This window comes from Macaca nemestrina, chromosome 8 (genome assembly GCF_043159975.1).
Source record: "Macaca nemestrina isolate mMacNem1 chromosome 8, mMacNem.hap1, whole genome shotgun sequence".
NCBI classification, from domain to species: Eukaryota; Metazoa; Chordata; class Mammalia; order Primates; family Cercopithecidae; genus Macaca; species Macaca nemestrina.
In genome coordinates this window covers 115,380,062-115,398,063 of record NC_092132.1, presented here as the reverse complement: position 1 = coordinate 115,398,063, position 18,002 = coordinate 115,380,062, and the positions used below count along the sequence as shown (strand labels likewise).

The following is an 18,002-nucleotide window of genomic DNA, read 5'->3' as shown; positions in this document are numbered from 1 at the left end:
TGGGATCATAGGCTTGAGCCACTGCGCCTGGCCCCGGCTAATTTTTGTTATTTGTTGTAGAGATGGGGTTTTGCCATGTTACCCAGGCTGGTCTCAAACTCCTGGACTCAAGCGATCCGCCTGCCTCGGCCTCCCAAAGTGCTGGGATTACGTGCATAAGCCACAGCGCCTGTCCTTAAGTGATTTAAAAAAAGAATAGATAACATCTATTCAAACAGAGAACACTCACAATAAATTTTTTGGCTTTAAAACTCTTTCTTGTCCAAACGCAGTGGCTCACGCCTGTAATCCCAGCACTTTGGGAGGCTGAGACAGGCGGATCACCTGAGGTCAGGAGTTCAAGACCAGCCTGACCAACATGGAGAAACCCTGTCTCTACTAAAAACACAAAATTAGCCGGGCGTGGTGGTGCAGGCCTGTAATGCTAGCTACTCGAGGAGGCTAAGGCAGGAGAATCGCTTGAACCCGGGAGGCAGAGGTTGCAGTGAGCTGAGATTTGTGCCATTGCACTCCAGCCTGGGCAACAAAAGCGAAACTCCGTAAAAAAAAACAAAAAACCTCTTTCTTTAATTAAGCTTTGTATTTGGAGATAATTTTAGATTCACATGGAATTGTAATAAATAATTCAGAGGTACTGCATAGCCTTTCCCCCGTTTCCTGAATGGTAGTCTCTTGTAAATCATAGTGAGATGCCATAACCAAGATATTGACATTGAGTGAGCCAAGACACAGAACACTTCCATCAGCACAAGTAACCCTATGTTGTTCTTTTTTTTTTTTTTTTTTGAGACGAAGTCTTGCTCTTCGCCCAGGCTGGAGTGCAGTGGTGCGATCTTGGCTCACTGCAAGCTCCGTCTCCCAGGTTCAGGCCATTCTTCTGCTTCAGCCTCCCAAGTAGCTGGGACTACAGGCTCCCGCCACCACACCCCGCTAATTTTTTGTATTTTTTTTAGTAGAGACGGGGTTTCACCATGTTAGCCAGGATGGTCTCGATCTTCTGTCGCCCAGGCTGGAGTGCAGTGGCCGGATCTCCGCTCACTAAAAGCTCCGCCTCCCGGGTTCACGCCATTCTCCTGCCTCAGCCTCCGGAGCAGTTGGGACTACAGGCGCCCGCCACCTCGCCCGGCTAGTTTTTTGTATTTTTTAGCAGAGACGGGGTTTCACCTGGTTAGCCAGAATGGTCTCGATCTCCTGACCTCGTGATCCGCCCATCTCGGCCTCCCAAAGTGCTGGGATTCCAGGCTTGAGCCACAGCGCCCGGCCTGTGTTGTTCTTTTATAGCCACACATACTTCATACTTCCTTCCTTCCCACCATACCCACTTCTTTTTTTTTAAGACAGAGCCTTGCTCTGTCACCCAGATTGGAGAGCAGTGGCCTGATCTCCGCTCACTGCAACCTCCGCTTCCCTGAGTCAAGCGATTCTCCTGCCTCAGCCTCTTGAGTAGCTGGGATTACAGGCGCGCGCCACCACGCCAGGCTAATTTTTGTGTTTTTTTAGTAGACACGGGGTTTCACCGCGTTGGTCAGTCTGGTCTCAAACTCCTGACCTCGCGATTGGCCTGCCTCAGCTTCCCAAAGTGTTGGGATTACGGGCGTGAGCCACCGTGTCCAGCGCATACCCTCTTCTTAATCTTTGACACTCACAAATCTGTTCTCCATTTCTATACTTTTATCATTTCAAAATGTTCTATAAATGGAGTCATATAGTATGTAACCTTTTGTTTGGCTTTTTTTGCTTGGCATGATTCTCTGAAGATTCATCAGGTTGCTGTGTATATCAATAGCTTGTTCCTTTTTATTGCTGAATAGTATTCCATGGTATGATGAACTACATTTTGTCTGATATTCACCAGCAGAAGGACATCTGGGTTGATTCCAGTTTTTGGCTATTATAAGTAAAGCTGCTATAAGCATTCCTGTATAGGTTTTGGTGTGAATACCGTAAGTCTTCATTTCTCTGGGATAAATGCCCAGAAGAGCAATTGCTGGGTCCTATGATAGTTGCATGTTTATTTTTATTTATTTACATTTACATTTATTTATCTATTTTACTGATAAGATCTTGCTCTGTCACCCAGGCAGGAGTGCAGTGGTGTCATCATGGCTCACTGCAGCCTCGAACTCCTGAGCTCAGGCAACCGTCCCTCCCCAGTCTCCCAGGTGGCTGAGACTACAGGCACATGTCACTGCGCCTGGCAAGTTTTTGTATTTTTCTTTGTAGAGACGGAGTTTTGCCATGTTGCCCAGGCTGGTCTCGAACTGCTGGACTCAAGCGATGTGCTTGCTTCAGCTTCTCAAAGTGCTGAGATTACAGGCGTGAGCCACTGCACCTGGCCTGTCACCCTTTTTCATTGTAGCCATGCTGATATGTGTGCAGGTATATCTCATTGTGGTTTTTCTCAGTATTTTTAATTTGTACACTTTTTCCAGGCTTTTTATTTGTTAAGTCTTATGAACATTAATTAAAAACTTTTTTTATTAGGAAAAAGATACATAATGCACATGATGTAATATCTTAAAAACATAAAAGAGCACGAGAGAATCATTAAGGCTGCTCTTATCACCGCAGGGGTGATCTCCTCTGCCATCCCCCCACCAGGCCACCCCTCCTACCAGCAAAACCACGTAGCACTTTCCACCTAAAACGAAGGCACTGATCACAGTTCAACCACATCTTACTCCAAGGTCATCCCCAGGAATGATGAAAATTGTCTTAAGCACATGTAACCTGTGGGAATACTAGTTAACTTTTCAGCAATCCCATTTATGGGCATAGGAATGAACTGGATAAAACCATGCACTTGGCCGGGTGTGGTGGCTCACGTCTGTAATCCCAGCACTTTGAGAGGCTGAGGCTGGTGGATCACGAGGTCAGGAGTTCGAGACCAGCCTGACCAACATGGTGAAACCCCGTCTCCACTAAAAATACAAAAATTAGCCTGGTGTGGTGGCGCGTGCCTGTAATACCAGCTATTCAGGAGGCTGAGGCAGGAGAATCACTTGAACCCAGGAGGCATAGGTTGCGGTGAGCTGAGATTGCGCCATTGTACTCCAGCCTGGGTGACACAGCGAGACTCCGTCTCAAAAAAACAAAACCCATGCACTCCTCCACACCCTCTCACCCACTTCTCCAGTGATTCTTCCATTCTCCTGAGGTTTCTGATATGCTGAGGGCTACGAAACCATACTGCCAGGCTTTCTGAAATGAGATATGCAATTGGAATCAATAATCAAACCTAAGAAAAGCTCCCAGAACTTTGGTTAGCTACTCAGAGGCCCTTCTCGTCTCACCTTATGAGTTCAGAGTTCTGTTCCGGAGACTGAAGTTGCCAGAAAGGTGACCATGTTCCTATATGTCTTCTTAGGGAGCTGGAACTATGACAAATTCAGACACTGAAGGGTGCATTTGGTCATTCAGGCAATTAAAACACCCACAGCATCATTAAGTATTGGGCGTAAGGATAAATTTAGTTTGTGATAGTTTAATTGCTAAATGAAGGAGTTAAGCTGGACCGTCCTTAATTCTCCACTTGGTGCTACACTTAATTTTAATGTAGTTTGATGGACATGTGGAGTCATCATACAAATTATGATGAAATTTGGAAGAAGATTCCTGAGCAAGTTACCTGTCTCCAGTGACTCATGCTGAGTTTTACTAGGACTCAGAGTTCAAGCTGCTAACTAGGTTTTGTATCTCTTTTCCAGTAGCAGGAGTTTTAATGTGATTGGACACAAAACTGGCTACAATTTTTTGAAAAATATATCTGCAGACTGGCATTTTCTTTTTTCTTTTTTTTGAGAGAGGGCCTCACTGTGGTCCTCCAGGCTAGGCTGGAGTGCAGTAGCACAGTCATCACTCACTGCAGCCTCAACTTCCTGAGTTCAAATGATCCTCCTACCTCAGCCTCCCAGGTAGCTGGGACTACACACTCATGGTGCCATGCCTGGCTGACTTTTTGCATTTGTAGTAGAGACAGAGTTTTACTATGCTGCCCAGGCTGATCTCCAACTCTTAGGATCAAGCAATTGCTTACCATGGCCTCCCAAATTGCTGGGCTTACAGGTGTCGGCCAGCATGCCCAGACATGACAAGTATTTTCAAGTATTTTTTGAGGATGAAGTTAGTTCTATATTGTTTTTTTTAATTAATTAATTAATTTTTATTTTTATTCATTTGTTTTTTTTTTGTTTTGAGACAGAGTCTCGCTCTGTCGCTCAGGTTGGAGTGCAGTAGCGCGATCTGGGCTCACTGCAACCTTCGCCTCCCAGGTTCAAGCAATTCTCTGCCTCAGCCTCCTGAGTAGCTGGGACTAGTACTTTTTATTTTTATTTTTTGAGATGGAGTCTCACCCTGTCACCCAGGCTGGAGTGCAATGGCGCTATCTCGGCTCAATGCAACCTCCGCCTTCCAGGTTCAAGCAATTCTCCTGCCTCAGACTCCCGAGTAGCTGGGATTACAGGTGCCTGCCACCACGCCTGGCTAACTTTTTGTATCTTTAGTAGAGACAGGATTTCACCATGTTGGCCAGGCTGGTCTTGAACTCCTGACCTCGTGATCCGCCCACCTCGGCGTCCCAATGTGCTGGGATTACAGGCGTGAGCCATCATGCCCAGCCCGTTATTTTGTACTTTTAAAAAATAATTGGTAACTCCTTTGTATGTGAGAACCCAAGAATTAGAAGTCAAGCAGGGAAGCATCGACTTGTGATTCTGAGATGCTATCATTCTCCTTAAAACCTAAATTCTTCCATCTGTAAAATGAGATGAAAAGTCTCTAATTCCCTGAGAGTGGGGGAAAAAGAATATTTAATTCTTTTGAACTTTTTACTGAGTATATATATTGCCTATTAACAAAATAATAAAAGGACATAAGTCCATGTGTCCAAATATCCTTTTTGCTTTTCTTTGTTTTCTATGGTTTGTAATAATCAGCTTGTGTTGGGAATTGCTGATGTAAAAGTCAACCCACTTCACTGACTACCATAGGCATCTCTTGGAATAAACTGGCTAGAATTTATTCTTCCTAATAACTTTGACTATATTCACCCACAAGTATTTATTAAGAGTAGCCCCTGTGTGAGCTCAGTACTGAAGCAGTGAATTATTTAACTAGTCTAAGCAAAAATAATGTCAAACATAGTGCTAAAACATGGTCATAGATCCAAAGTTAAGTACCTATTCATTCTTTCACTCTGAACTGGGAAGTCCCAGTTCTTCCCTCTAATCGCAGCGCAACACTGAGGATACAGGATTCTGAATGGTGCACTGCACTTATTCAAACTGATGGGAAAACAATGCCATCAGCATGAATCAATAGGAATGGTGCTTTTGGCCAGCAGACTGTTATTTCTGGGGATGGCACACACAGTCAGTTCTGAGGCTGAGAACTGACACTATTAGTGTCAGACTTGGCAGTACAGCAATGCTTTCCAAACTTTTTTACTAGGAAATAACTTTAGCACATGTAAGTATGCATGTATATGTGTGTGTATATATATATTTATATGTATATCTCCTGTTTATATTTTACAAGTCTGATTTTATAAACTTCCATATATTCCACCAGAGTTTTCTCTTTTTTGATTTTACTTTCTTCCTGTCCTTTACTGCTGTTTCCCTTACCCTATAAACAGAAATTTCCTAAGCTTCTTCCACTCCCCATTTTCCTACTCTCAAGGCTCTGAGAATTTGAGCTAAGAGACAACCTTAAGTATTGGGTGAAGGTCACTGAACTACTATTCAGAACCCAGGGATTCAGATCATGACTGGCTGTGTGATTCTGAGATGCTATCGCTCTCCTTAAAACCTAAATTCTTCCATCTGTAAAATGAGATGAAAAATCTCTAATTCCCTGAGAGTGGGGAGAAAAAGAATAGTTAATAATTTATCATGAAGTGTTAGCTCTTTGGGATAAAAGTTTCAAATGAAATATGAGTATTTAAATTCAAAGGTTTGATACTGATTTTTCAAATTTAACATTGTCAGCACTTAACCATGTTCCCTAAAAGCATGAATTCACTGAATCCCAAATGCCATGGTATGAGACAGTTATCTGTCATCACCACCTTCCCCATTCTCTTCACCCAGCATAGAGAAGTCACTGGTCTCTGGCTATCAGCTAATTAGTGACAGAGTCAGGAGTCAAAACTAGGTAGCTGGGTGTCAGAGTCTAGTTACTAGGCAGCCGGTAACTATGAAATCAGAGCCAGTTAACTTCCAACTGTGTCCTTTCCTTGCTCAAAAGCCTTCAGTGGCTCTTGAAGTCTACTAATGAGTACAGACTCCTTACCTTAGCAATAAAGACCCTCCAGCTACCTTTCTTTCCTGTTTCATTCCCCATGACAATCCTTCTTACGTCCTCCCCTCCTCCAGCTGAACTGTACCAGCCACACCTCCCTGAATAGATCCCATGCACTCCTGCTCTGTGCTTTGCCTCTGATCATCTCTGTATCTGGAATTCACCTTCACCTTTCTACATTTTACCTTTCTTTCAAGGTCCTTGCAAGGGGCCATCTCCTTTCATGCATTTTCCCCTGCCCCTCTCAACCACAGCTGGTTGATAATCTTCCCAGGGAATTTTATCTCTGCTCTCCTTTGCATGTATCAGTTTCTGGCTTTTATGATAGTTATTTCTGTACATACCATATTCCCTCCTTAGTAAGAGATGAACTCCTCGAAGGTTGCAATATGATTTTCTTTCTCATGGAACTTTTAAATTATATTAAAAATTTTAATCATTCCTGTTCTTTTTTTAAAAAAATAACCAAAAACATGCATGCTTGTTGCAAAAAAATGAACCCTCACACAATACATCTCTTAGAAAGAAATCCACCATTATCACCCCTCTTCCCCTGCCCTAAGAGAACTGTGGTTAACAGTTTGGAAAGTATTCTTATAGACCTTTTTCATGTAAAAAATTATTTACAGAAATGGGATCATACTATATGTAAAGCTCTGTGCTTTTTTCACTGAAAATGTATAGTATTTTTCACATAGATATCTACCTCATTCTTTTTTTTTTTTTTTTTTTTTTTTTTTGAGACAGCATCTGGTTCTGTCATCCAGGCTGGAGTGTAGTGGTGGATCTTAGTTCACTGCAACCTTGAACTCCTGGGCTTAAGCGATCCTCTTGCCTCAGCCTCCTGAGTAGCTGAGGCTACAGGTGTGCACCACCATGTCCAGCTAATTTTTAAAAATCGTTCATAGAGACGGGTGTCGCCATGTTGTCCATATTAGTCTGGAACTCTTGGGCTCAAGTGATCCTCCTGCTTTGACTTTTCAAACTGCTGGGATTATAGGCATGAGCCACCCCACCCAGCCCTCACTCTTTTCTAAGTGTAGCATAGCATAAGATTGTAGCAATGCACCTGTTCAATCCCTTCTTGATGCGCATGAAAGCGATTTCCAATTTTTACTATTATGACCAATGCTGCAGTGAATATAAATACATATGTGTGTGCACGTATTGCTATCTATATATCCATATAACTTTCTTTGGATATGCAATTGCTAGGTGCAATGGAATGGAGATTCTAAATGATGATAAATATAGGAAGTGTTGGGGTGGGAGGGAACAGTCTTGTTTTATGTTTTTCTATATCCTTCACAAGGCCTAACATTGCATCTACCAGTGTAGCTTGGTAGGTAAGAGACCAGGCTCTGGCCTCTGGCTGTCCAGGTTTGTATCAGCGCTTTATCTCTATGACTTAGCCATCTCATCACCATAAAATAATGGCAGGGTCATTGTCATTATAAAGCTTAAATGAGATAATACATGCATAACAATTAGCAATTAGTAAGTAACTGGAAAATAAGTAAATGCAAGACATACAGAAGGAAAAATGGTAATGGGTTCAGATAATTGTGGAATGAATTGGACTGAATAGAACAATGGCAGTTTGAGTAATCATTCTAGAAATGGATGGCACAGAACTATTCAAACTTTGCTATCAAAACCCATAGCAACTATTTATAAAATGACTGGCTAACATTAGAGGTGCAATGTGTAGCCCTGGAGCAATTCATCTCCGTGCAAAGTGAACTGGCCTGAACCAGAATCAAACCAATGACCTTGGCCTCTTTGGCCCCACACTTTCCCTCACAGAACTAACTGGCCCCAGCTGCAGCCTTATGTAATGGGTATCTATGAGGACAGAGAAAAATAGTTCCCTGCGGGGTGCACTGGCTCACCACTGGAGGTTGTTAGGTTATCTAGCTAACCAGCTATTAACATTGAAAATGAATAGAAAGTACATAAATAAATGCTTAGAGTAGTGCATAAGGCTTTCTGTTTAGATTCGTAGGTTCTAAGTCAGAAGTTTTCATCTTGGTGGCAAGGTTTCTATACCAACACTAGAAGATTCTAAGGTGGTCAACTCTGGGTTCTAGAACCAACTCTGCCACTAACTATTATAGCTTCAAAACCTTGAGCAAATTGTTGAGCTTTATTTTACCCTGGTACAACAAGGGGGCTGAAACAGCACATGTCAAAGGTCCTTTTTTGACATTCCTTTCCCCACAGATACAGTGTCACATTCTCAGACATCAGGGCTGTTTATTTTTGCACTGAACAAAATTAAAGTATACAATTAGGCAACAGCAATACTGTACTTTCAAAATGTGTCAATGAAGTGATGGCAAAAGTAAACATAAGAAGCTAGACACAGTCAGGCGCGGTGGCTCATGCCTGTAATCCCAGCACTTTGGGAGGCCGAGGCGGGCAGATCACTTGAGGTCAGGAGTTCGATACCAGCCTGGCCAACATAGTGAGACTCCGTCTCTACTAAAAATACAAAAATTAGTCAGGTGTGGTGGTGCGGGGCTGTAATCCCAGCTACTCGGGAGGCTGAGGCAGGAGAATTGCTTGAACCTGGGAGGCGGAGGTTGCAGTGAGCCAAGATCATGCCACTGCACTCTAGCCTGGGCAACAAAGCGAGACTCAGTCTCAAAAAAAAAAAAACAACAAGAAGAAGCTAGACACAGAAGGCCACATATGATATGATTCCACTTATATGAAATATCAAAAATAGGCAAATCCATAGACTGGATGGAAAGCAAGTTAGTGGTGACCAGGGGCTGGGAGAAGAGAAGAATGAGAGGTGACTGCTTAATAGGTATGGGGTCACCTTTAGAAGCGATGAAAATCGGTTGGAACTAGACAGTGGTGAGAGTTGTACAACATTGTGAATTTACCGAATGCCATGACATATACATTTTAAAATGGTAAAATTTATGTCACGTGTATTTTATCACAATAAAAAAGTGCCCCCCCCAAAAGAGAGAGAGGGATGGCAAAACATAGCAGGGCACAGACTCACTTGACCCCTGCTTCAATGTAACATGAGAGGAGGGTGGGGGTGGGGGTCCTCTGAGGAAGCTCTGGGAGATCCAGGAATAAGAAAGAGAGTAGACATTGGTGCAGGATTTGTCATCTAACTGGGGCCGGGTCCTGGCCAGGGACAAGTGTAGCAGTAAATGGGGCTCCAGTGAAGTATGAGCATCTGCCCGGGTGCACTGATGATGACCCTCCCTCAGTCCAACATGTTCCTGGCCTCCTCCCACTGGTGTCAAACCATATCCATCTAAGTTCCATTTCAAAGCCCACTCCCTTCTTGAGCTCCCCCACTGTACCCCATACAGAGACACATTTCTCTCTCTCTTTTTTTTTTTTTGAGACAGGTTCTCACTCTGTCACTCAGGCTGGAGTGCAGTGGTATGATAATGGCTCACTGCAGCCTCAAATTCCTGGGCTCAAGTGACCCTCCCATCTCAACCTCTTGAGTAGCTGGGACCACAGGTGCATACCTGGCTAAATTAATTTTTTAAATTTTTTGTAGAGATGAAGTTTCCCTAGTTGTCCAGGCTGGTCTTGAACTCCTGCGCTCAAGGGATCCTCCTGCCTTGGTGTCCCAAAGTGCTGGGATTACAGGTCGTGAGCCACTGCCCCTGGCTATATCTTGTCCTTCTAAAAGTTGACAGCACTTACTCTCTGTGCCATTCCCAGGGCACAAGTCTGCTTCAGCTTTCTAGAGACACCTGTATTCTCTTACCACCCAAGGCCTTCTGTTTCTCTTTGCCTCCCAGCATCCAATACAGTAGTGCTCAGGAAATACTTGTGGCTCTGTGACGGAGTGACTCAGGCAGCCCCACGGGGAGTAGAGTTTTATGAGTTTAATATGAACCATACCATGAAATCTGAGAAATTTACCTCATTGCTCATACTAGAAACCCTCAATTCCAGTTGGATTTGCTTGGAGCTGGATGGAATTGTGTTGCTTTTCACACTGAAAATGATCATCTAATTTTTAAATTTAAAAAACATTTACATAGCACCTACTTCATGTTCGACAGGAAACTCAACACTTCACAAACGTTAACTCACTGACTTTTCCTAACAGAGGCATTGAGAAATTAAACAACTTGCCCAGGGGTCAAAGCCAGTAAACGGGCAGAGCTGGCTTCAAATCCAGGTTCCGTGCTTCCAGAGGAGATGCTTTTCAGTTTGTTCTGGTGCCTGAAACTTACAGATGAGTGGCAAAAACCTCCATGAACCGGGGGGGGAGGGGGAAGACATTGATGTATTTATTTCAAGGGAAATGTTTTTTTCCCCCATCGTCCCCCTTTTCTTCCTCATTCAAAGCAAAATGCTCTAAAGCAAACAGTCTTTTTTTTCACACCTGAGAGACTAGCGCGGCTCATTTTTGCTTTGGCAATCAAAATAGAAGAGGAAACTTGTGTGGTTTCATCACTGGTGCTTTCGGGGTGTGTGGGGCGGGCTGTCCTTCTCCCTCTGTCCTGGCTCATCGGCCAGAGCCCCCCTCCCCAGGCGTTGTGGCCTCCGGTCGTGGAGACATAAGAGGCCACCTTTCTCCTGTAACACCGGGAATGTGCCCCAGCCTCTTCCTCCTTCCTGCAAATCCAGTCCTTGTCCTGGAGAACCTCAGCCTCTTCTTATGCCTGCCTCTCTCAAAGCCTCGTAGGATTTACACCTGATTAACAACGTTTGCATCAGGATCGCCAGCCCCTGCAGGCCCGCGCGAATCCACTACATTTTCATGTTTCGGATGTTGTCCACCTGACTTGATGCATATTCAAATGTCTCTCTCCCCACGTGGGAGGCCGGAGTCAGAACCTGACAGACCTGCCGTTTACTAACTGGGGACCCAGGGCAAATTACTTCACACGTCTGAGTCTCGGTTTCCTCACCGTGAACGGGACTGGTACCCATAGGTTGCGGCGTGGATCAAATGAGATAGCGCAGGGGCGGGACCGGCGCACAGCAGCTTAGTTCCTCTTGGCGAGGTCTACGTAGTAACACATGCTTGCCTGTTTCCCATTTTTTCCCAGAGCACCTTAATGCTCTGGGGGCAGGAAGGGAGTCTTCGCGCCACACCGAAAAAGTCCCAGCGGGCACGGTGTAGGCGCCTGTGGTCCCAGCAACTGGGGAGGCTGGGGCAGAAGGATCGCTGGAACCCAGGAGGTCGAGACTGCAGTGAGCTATGACTGCGCCACCGCACTCCAGCCTGGGCGACAGAGCCAGACCCTGTCTTAATTAAAAAATACAATTAAAAAAAGAAATTAAAGTCTCTATAACCCTGGTTAGAGCGTTCCCGCCCACTGGTCTCTTAGGGCACATTTAGGACAACCTGAAGATGCCACTCTTCTTGGGACCCTAACTCTGACCCCAACTCCTCGGTCCCCAAAGTCTAAGGGCTCAGGATCCGAAGGATACCCGGCTGAGGTCTCTGGGTGGGGCTCTGGGAGGAGGAAATGGGGTTCTTGAGGGAGCTCGCGCTCCAGCTCTCCTCCTCCTGCGAGGACGCCCCCTGCCCGAACACCTGCTGCCCGAGCGAGCGTCGGGGCCGGGCCTCCCCGCGGGGCAGTCTCCGGGCGCGGGTCCCACCTGCGAGGCGCGGACCGCGGGCGGCCTCGGGCGCAGCGTCGGGGCGCCCCGCCCCCGCCTCCCCCGCGAGGCCCCGGCGCCCGGCCGCGCCCCCTCCCAGCCCGCGGCGCCCCGGCACCCCTCTCCCTCCCCGGCGGGCTCCGCGGAGCATTGTACTCACATCCGGGGCTGGGTTTTGCTTTAATGCGAAACGTAATTAACCCGGAAAAAAGAGCCGAGGGACTGGAGAGAAGGAGGGGGCACGGGGGGAGACAAGAGCGAGGGGAGCGAGAGGCGCGGAGAGTTTGGAAGCTAGACCCAGAAATCCCCGGAGCGCGGCGGACTCGGCGGCCGGAGGGGCGACCCCGCCCGATGTAACGCACCCCGCCCGAGCCCCGGCCCCTGCACGGGGGGGTAAGTTGGGCGCCCTCGCGGGCCCAGGAGCGGAGCGGCGCAGAGGGGCGCGCGAGGGCCGGCGGGGCTGGGGGCGCAGGGGGCGCCCCGGCGGGGGTCTGGCCTCGGGGCGCGAGGGGCGCGCCCGCAGGGCTGAATACGCCGGTCCTGGTGGCTGACAGGCGAGGGGAGGTGGCCGCAGATCCTGGAGGCCTCCTCCAGCCCTCCGGGAGAGCCCCGAGGGCAGCCCCTCCTCCAAGTGCCCCGGGTGGCCAAGGTCGCCGCCACCAGGGGTCGGGCTGCGGGGGTGGGGCCGCGGAGAGGGTGGGGGCGGGAGTTCTGCTGAGCTGCATTTTCTCACGTTTGCAGCAGCGAAACTTCTCTGCGGGTTCTGGCGCTGGGGCACCGGCCCCGCAACGACTGCCCGGGCTGCGGGAGGGGAGGAGAGCAGAGAACGTCCCCAGGCAAGTCCCTTGGGTACGATTGGGCCATGGAGACTCCTCTTTCTCTTCCCCGACTACCTTATTAAATGACAGGCCTAGAAGGCTCCCCTACGGACACCCGTCCTTTCCTATGGGTGCAGCCTGGCCTTTGGGCTTCTGGAACTCCATACAGTGGAAAGGACTGCCCTAAAATGCAGGTTCGGTGCCAGGTTGGGTGAGCCCTCGAGGGGAGCTCTCGTTCTCTCACCAACTTCTTCCTCACCTCACACGCTTCCCTTTTCTCCTTCAGTCCTGAAGACGATTTCACCAAAATTTTTAAAAAAAGAAAGAAAAAAGAAGGGTGGGTGGGGGTGGGAAGCTAGGCCGTTTAGAATGGAAAAATGTCCCCGCACGCCCAGAGAGGGGTGCAGGACCCGCTGCAGCCCGAGCACCCTCACATCTCCTCCCCTGGGCCAGCCCTGCCCCCAGGCCCTCGCCTTAGGGTTTGGCTTCCTTCCTTCTTGGTGAACGCAGGTTCAGGATGTATCTTCCCCTTCTCATTCCTTCTTCCTGCCCGCCCCCTTTCTTTAGGGCTCCAAGTGGGGTTTTAAGAGGACAGTAAACGGCAGAGAAGAGGGAGGGGAGAGCACCACACCAGGAAGCCAGCTGTGGCTGTGGGGGCTCTGAAGGCTGAGCTGTAGATGCACTTGGGGCTGAAGTAGCAAGACTGCACTAATGGTGTTCTTCATATATCTGACCAAGTCCCATTTTCCCTTCTTTTGTCATTGTTTTTCTTTGGTTGCAAAGCCTTCCGAAACAGCAAAGCAAAAGATCTTGAAAGAATAGAAGTTTTTGTTTTTTATTTCAGTTGCGTTCAGTTGACATTTATTATACATGCAAGGCAGTGATGAACAAAACACAACTCCAAATATTTTTTCTTTTTCCTTTACCTTTGGAGGGCTAGACCCTGTCTTTGGGGAGCTTACAGGACTTGTAAGCCCCCCACTTGTTGTGAGAAGCCAGAGCAAGCTTTTAGAAAGCATCATCATCATCTCAGACGTTAGTCTTCTTCAACATGTGCCACTTGAAGGCGGATGATTTTTTCACTATCAAAGGTCTAGCTTGTAGTCTAGATTATGGCCAGCCCAATGTATGACATGTACCAGGTGCTAAGTAAATGTTTGTTGCATTAATGAATGAATGCAAACACATGAATTGTTTACACTTGTCCAAATGGCAGAGAAAAGAGCAGTGTCGTTGTTCCTCAAACCTGTAGGGATTTGGTTCACCAAGCTGGTACATGGGAGTTATTAGTCTGGGTGTTGCCTTTACACCTAAGTATCCTTTGACCCTGTTTGTACATTACAGCATACTTTCTATAAATTGTCTGTGGCACTCCTAGTGGGATTTTAGCTGGCTGGTAATGGGAACCTTGCTTATTTCACAGATGGGTAATTACCTTGGTATTGATTGAGAAACTGCCTGCCCTTTGGTGAAGAGTTTTTGCAAACCTTTCTTTTTCCTTGTCATTGGTGCTTTCTTCTTTTCTCTTCTGTGTAAGGAAATAGGGCCTGCAGATTCCATCATGTCATGGTAGTGAGTTGAACCATATTCAGCTCGATATTTTACAGTGGTTAAAATAAATCTTGAAGACACGCAGGTTTTGGTTGGTGCAGGTTTTTGTCCTGCAGAAGTGGAAAGGGAAGGCTGATGAGCCCTATCAGCTGAGCCCCAGAGCAGCCAAGTGTTTGCTGAAGTGTTAGGATACTAGGAAGACCCAAGCAGCATTGGTCTCCTGTCCAATTCATGGGACAGATGGACAGGTGGGTGATGCCCCTGCTGAAAGGCTGGATGACTCAGATGAGAGCTTGCTGCAGACAACAGTGCATCAGAATATCTTTTCTGATTCACGGAAACTGCTGTGGCTCGACTTATTCTGGTTGTGATAGACCTAGGGCTTGGAAAAGAGGATCTGGGTGCTGCGATGCTGAGTTGCTCTGCCCCCTCTCTCTTTTTCCACCATGAACAGTTTGGGTTGCCTTACTTTCCGTTTTCCATCTGTCTCAGTGAGCTGGATGGGACTCCAGCAATCTAATCTGGTAGGCTTTGGAAAGGAAGGAAGGAAAGCAAATATTATAGTGTGTTGGCCTATGGGAAGAGAAGAATCCTGGCCCTGCCTGATATAAGCCCATTATTGAGATGGGAAATTGGACAGGCGGGGGAGATAGGGTAGCCGAGAGGTGGGAGGGATGCGGCCCCATCCTGTCGGTAGAGGAGGCTGGGGGTTGGCGCAGTGACTCTACAGTTCCTTCTGAAAGCCCCTTCCCTGCCCTGACCCCAGTTGATTGAAGTGATTTGTTATGCATTAAAGCCAGAATTAGGCTTTCTCACTGTGGAGGTCCCAGCCCTGCTGGGGCAGGGACTCCTAATATTGCCTAGTGTGGGCAAAAGGCTTGGGGGCTTTGGCCTTGTGGTGTGCGTTTTGCCCACAGTGCCTGGTCAGCTGAGATGAAGAGGATGGGAAGCTGGGTCCTCTTGTCCTTATGCTCTTGAGAAGCACTGCAGTTAAAGTGCGAAGGCTGGGACTCAAATTCGGCTGGCCCCTTGCAAAGCAGCTCTCTGCTGGTGTGTTTGCCCGTGGCTGGATCGAGAGGCAGCTCTAGGATCCTTTCCTTGGAAACTGATGAGCATATCTAGGTTTCTGTTAACTCTCAGGGTAGCCTGGCCAAGAAGGAGTCAGCGGATTGCCTGGACTTTTTGTTTTAAACCTCCTGGAGAATTTTTAGAGATGTAAAATGTGGTTGTTCTTGGAGTCGAGTGAAGAGCGAGGGAAGCTGACGCCTTTCCTTGTGAGAGGGATCCCAGAGTTGCAGCTTTTTCACTGACATTTGCTCATTGGCGTTAGAGGGATGGAGGTGCACATGCAGCAGCTGCCTGCCCAGTGTTAAGCAACGTTGCAGTAGTAATGATGACCATGTACTCCTTGTTAGGCACCCACACATGCACTTTAACAACAACAATATTTACCCAATGTCTGGGTGTCCAGCGCTTTTCACACATTGTTTCATTTAATCCTCACAGCAGCCTTTGAAGTAGGTAAAGCAATTATCTCCGTTTTGCAGATTAGGAAATAGACCCTGAAGAGTTAAGCAATGTGTCGGCATTTGCATCCAGGTCTGTCTGTCTCGAGATCTGGCTCGAGACTCATGCTCTTTCCCTTCACTCCACTGCACGCTTGGGATAGGTAACTGAAATCAGCACACCCTTTTGAATGGTCATCTTCTTGCAAAAGTTCCCTCAAAAATACTCATTGGCTGGATGCAGTGGCTCATCCCGGTAATCCCAGGGCTTTGGGAGGCTGAGGTGGGAGGATCACTTGAGGCTAAGAGTTTAAGACCAGCCTGGGGAACATAGTGAGACCCCATCTCTACAAAAAATTGAAAAATTAGCTAGCTGTAATAGTGTGTGCCTGTTGTCCCAGCTACTCGGGAGGCTATAGCAGGAGGATTCTTTGAACTCAGGAGTCTGAGGTTATAGTGAGCTATGATCGCACCACTGCACTCCAGCCTGGGCACCAGAGCAAGACCGTGCCTCTAAAAAAAGAAAAGTTTTTTTTTTAAATACTCATACTGATTATTGTCACCTGCACATCCTCCTTACCATGCCCAGCCCCTCCTCCTTCCCTAAATCGAGAGACAGAAGCACATATTTTTAGAGGAACACAGCTAGGCCTTTTATGCTCCCCCCTCACCACTCCCTTGCCCCACCCCTGGCACTTTGCAAAAGGCCAGTAGGTCGGAGAAATGATGTTTTTGTTTTTTGTTTTTTGTTTTTGAGACAGAGTCTTGCTCTGTCGCCCAGGCTGGAGTGCAGTGGTGCGATCTCGGCTCACTGCAACTTCCGCCTCACGGGTTCAAGCGATTTTCCTGCTTCAGCCTCCCGAGTAGGACTACAGGCGCATGCCACCATGCCCGGCTAATTTTTTGTAGTTTTAGTAGAGACGGGGTTTCACTGTGTTAGCCAGGATGGTCTCTATCTCTTGACCTCGTGATCCACCCACTTTGGACTCCCAAAGTGCTGGGATTACAGGCGTGAGCCACTGCGCCTGGCCTGGAGAAATGATGTTTTCTTTTCATTCTCCTACTGCCTATGTATTACTACCCTCTGGTAGACATGGTCCATTATAAAATGAAGTTTAGAGTTCCAGGACTCGCAGCTGTTGTTAGGAAGCCCTACAGTGAAACTGAATTCATTGTGGGGGGACTTTCACAATTCTGAAAGTTGGAGATCTCACCTTTTCTAGGCAGTAAAGCCAGTGTGGCTGCGTGCCTGCACTGGTGCCCTTTCTGATGCCCTTTCTGGTGGAGATGGTCTGATGGGCCTTCAGCCTCAGGCAAGCTTTTGTTTCCTGCAGGCTCCAACAACCACATTTTCTTTGAATGTAGATGAGGCTGCTGTGAAGAGAGGTCATGAGTGTCTGAAATATTTTGTTGTTTTTGGCATCTTTATTGCAGTGGTATCAATTTCCAGTTACTCCTGCCTTACGCCCCTCCCGGCCTATATTTTTTCAAAAATTCCTTCTTGAGTATCTCTTGCTCTCTACTCCAAGTTCTAGGGTCCAGTGGGGATTGGGCTATCTCAGGGTCAAGCCAGCACCCTGTCTGATCCTCCCTCTGCCTCATTCCTGTACATGTTTGCATTCCTCACCCTGCACTTCCTCTGGGAACTTGTTCTCAGTACATTTCCTTCTCTTGCACTTTATTCTCCCGCCTTACACTATTTGGAATCTGCTATCATGACAGTTTCAAAATGCGGCCATGTTAGAGCAGTAGGAAGTGGAGGCTTCCACACTTCCTAAGTTATAATCTTTGACCCATTCTCAGGGATGTGTTCTCAAACAGCCATGCTTGCATTTTGCTGTTGTTTTTACTGGGCTTGTACATTGCGAAGGCCCTGTTGGCTTCACAATATACTTTGATGTGTACTGCAAATCTAAACATATGTGAACTCCATTGATGTGGTCCATATGTATTCTAGCAATAGATGAGTGACTGCTCCATATCTCTACACCTCAGTTCCTGTCTGCTCTATTTCATACAGTCCTCTTTGAGATCTCTGATGTTATTTCCCGAAAAACTTTCTCCTGTCACCCAATTGAGCCATTTCTGGTTGGTAGAACCTCTCACTCACTACTGACGCTGCTGCCTGCAGCTTCTGCCCTGGTAGGGGTAATGGGACAGAAAATGTACATGCCACACGCCCCAATCCTTGTCAAAAAGCACCTTTTGAATATTTTCTGGAGCA

The 18,002-nt window shown here is 47.0% G+C and overlaps 1 protein-coding gene across 5 annotated transcripts in view; it reads left to right on the top strand.

The window, feature by feature from the left end:
• Positions 1-18,002, top strand: part of LOC105476559 (pleckstrin homology domain containing A2) — an 89,310-nt gene that overhangs the window by 5,824 nt on the left and 65,484 nt on the right. Inside the window, exon 1 of one of the 5 annotated variants that reach the window (XM_011732599.3) lies at positions 12,049-12,297. The exons of 1 other annotated variant lie outside the window; for it this stretch is intronic. The gene's annotated coding sequence lies outside the window, so the exon portion shown is untranslated. Of the gene's footprint in view, positions 1-12,048; positions 12,298-12,630; positions 12,741-18,002 lie in introns of those variants that run through there. 3 more of the 5 variants (XM_011732594.3, XM_011732597.2, XM_011732595.3) reach the window with 3 other exon arrangements.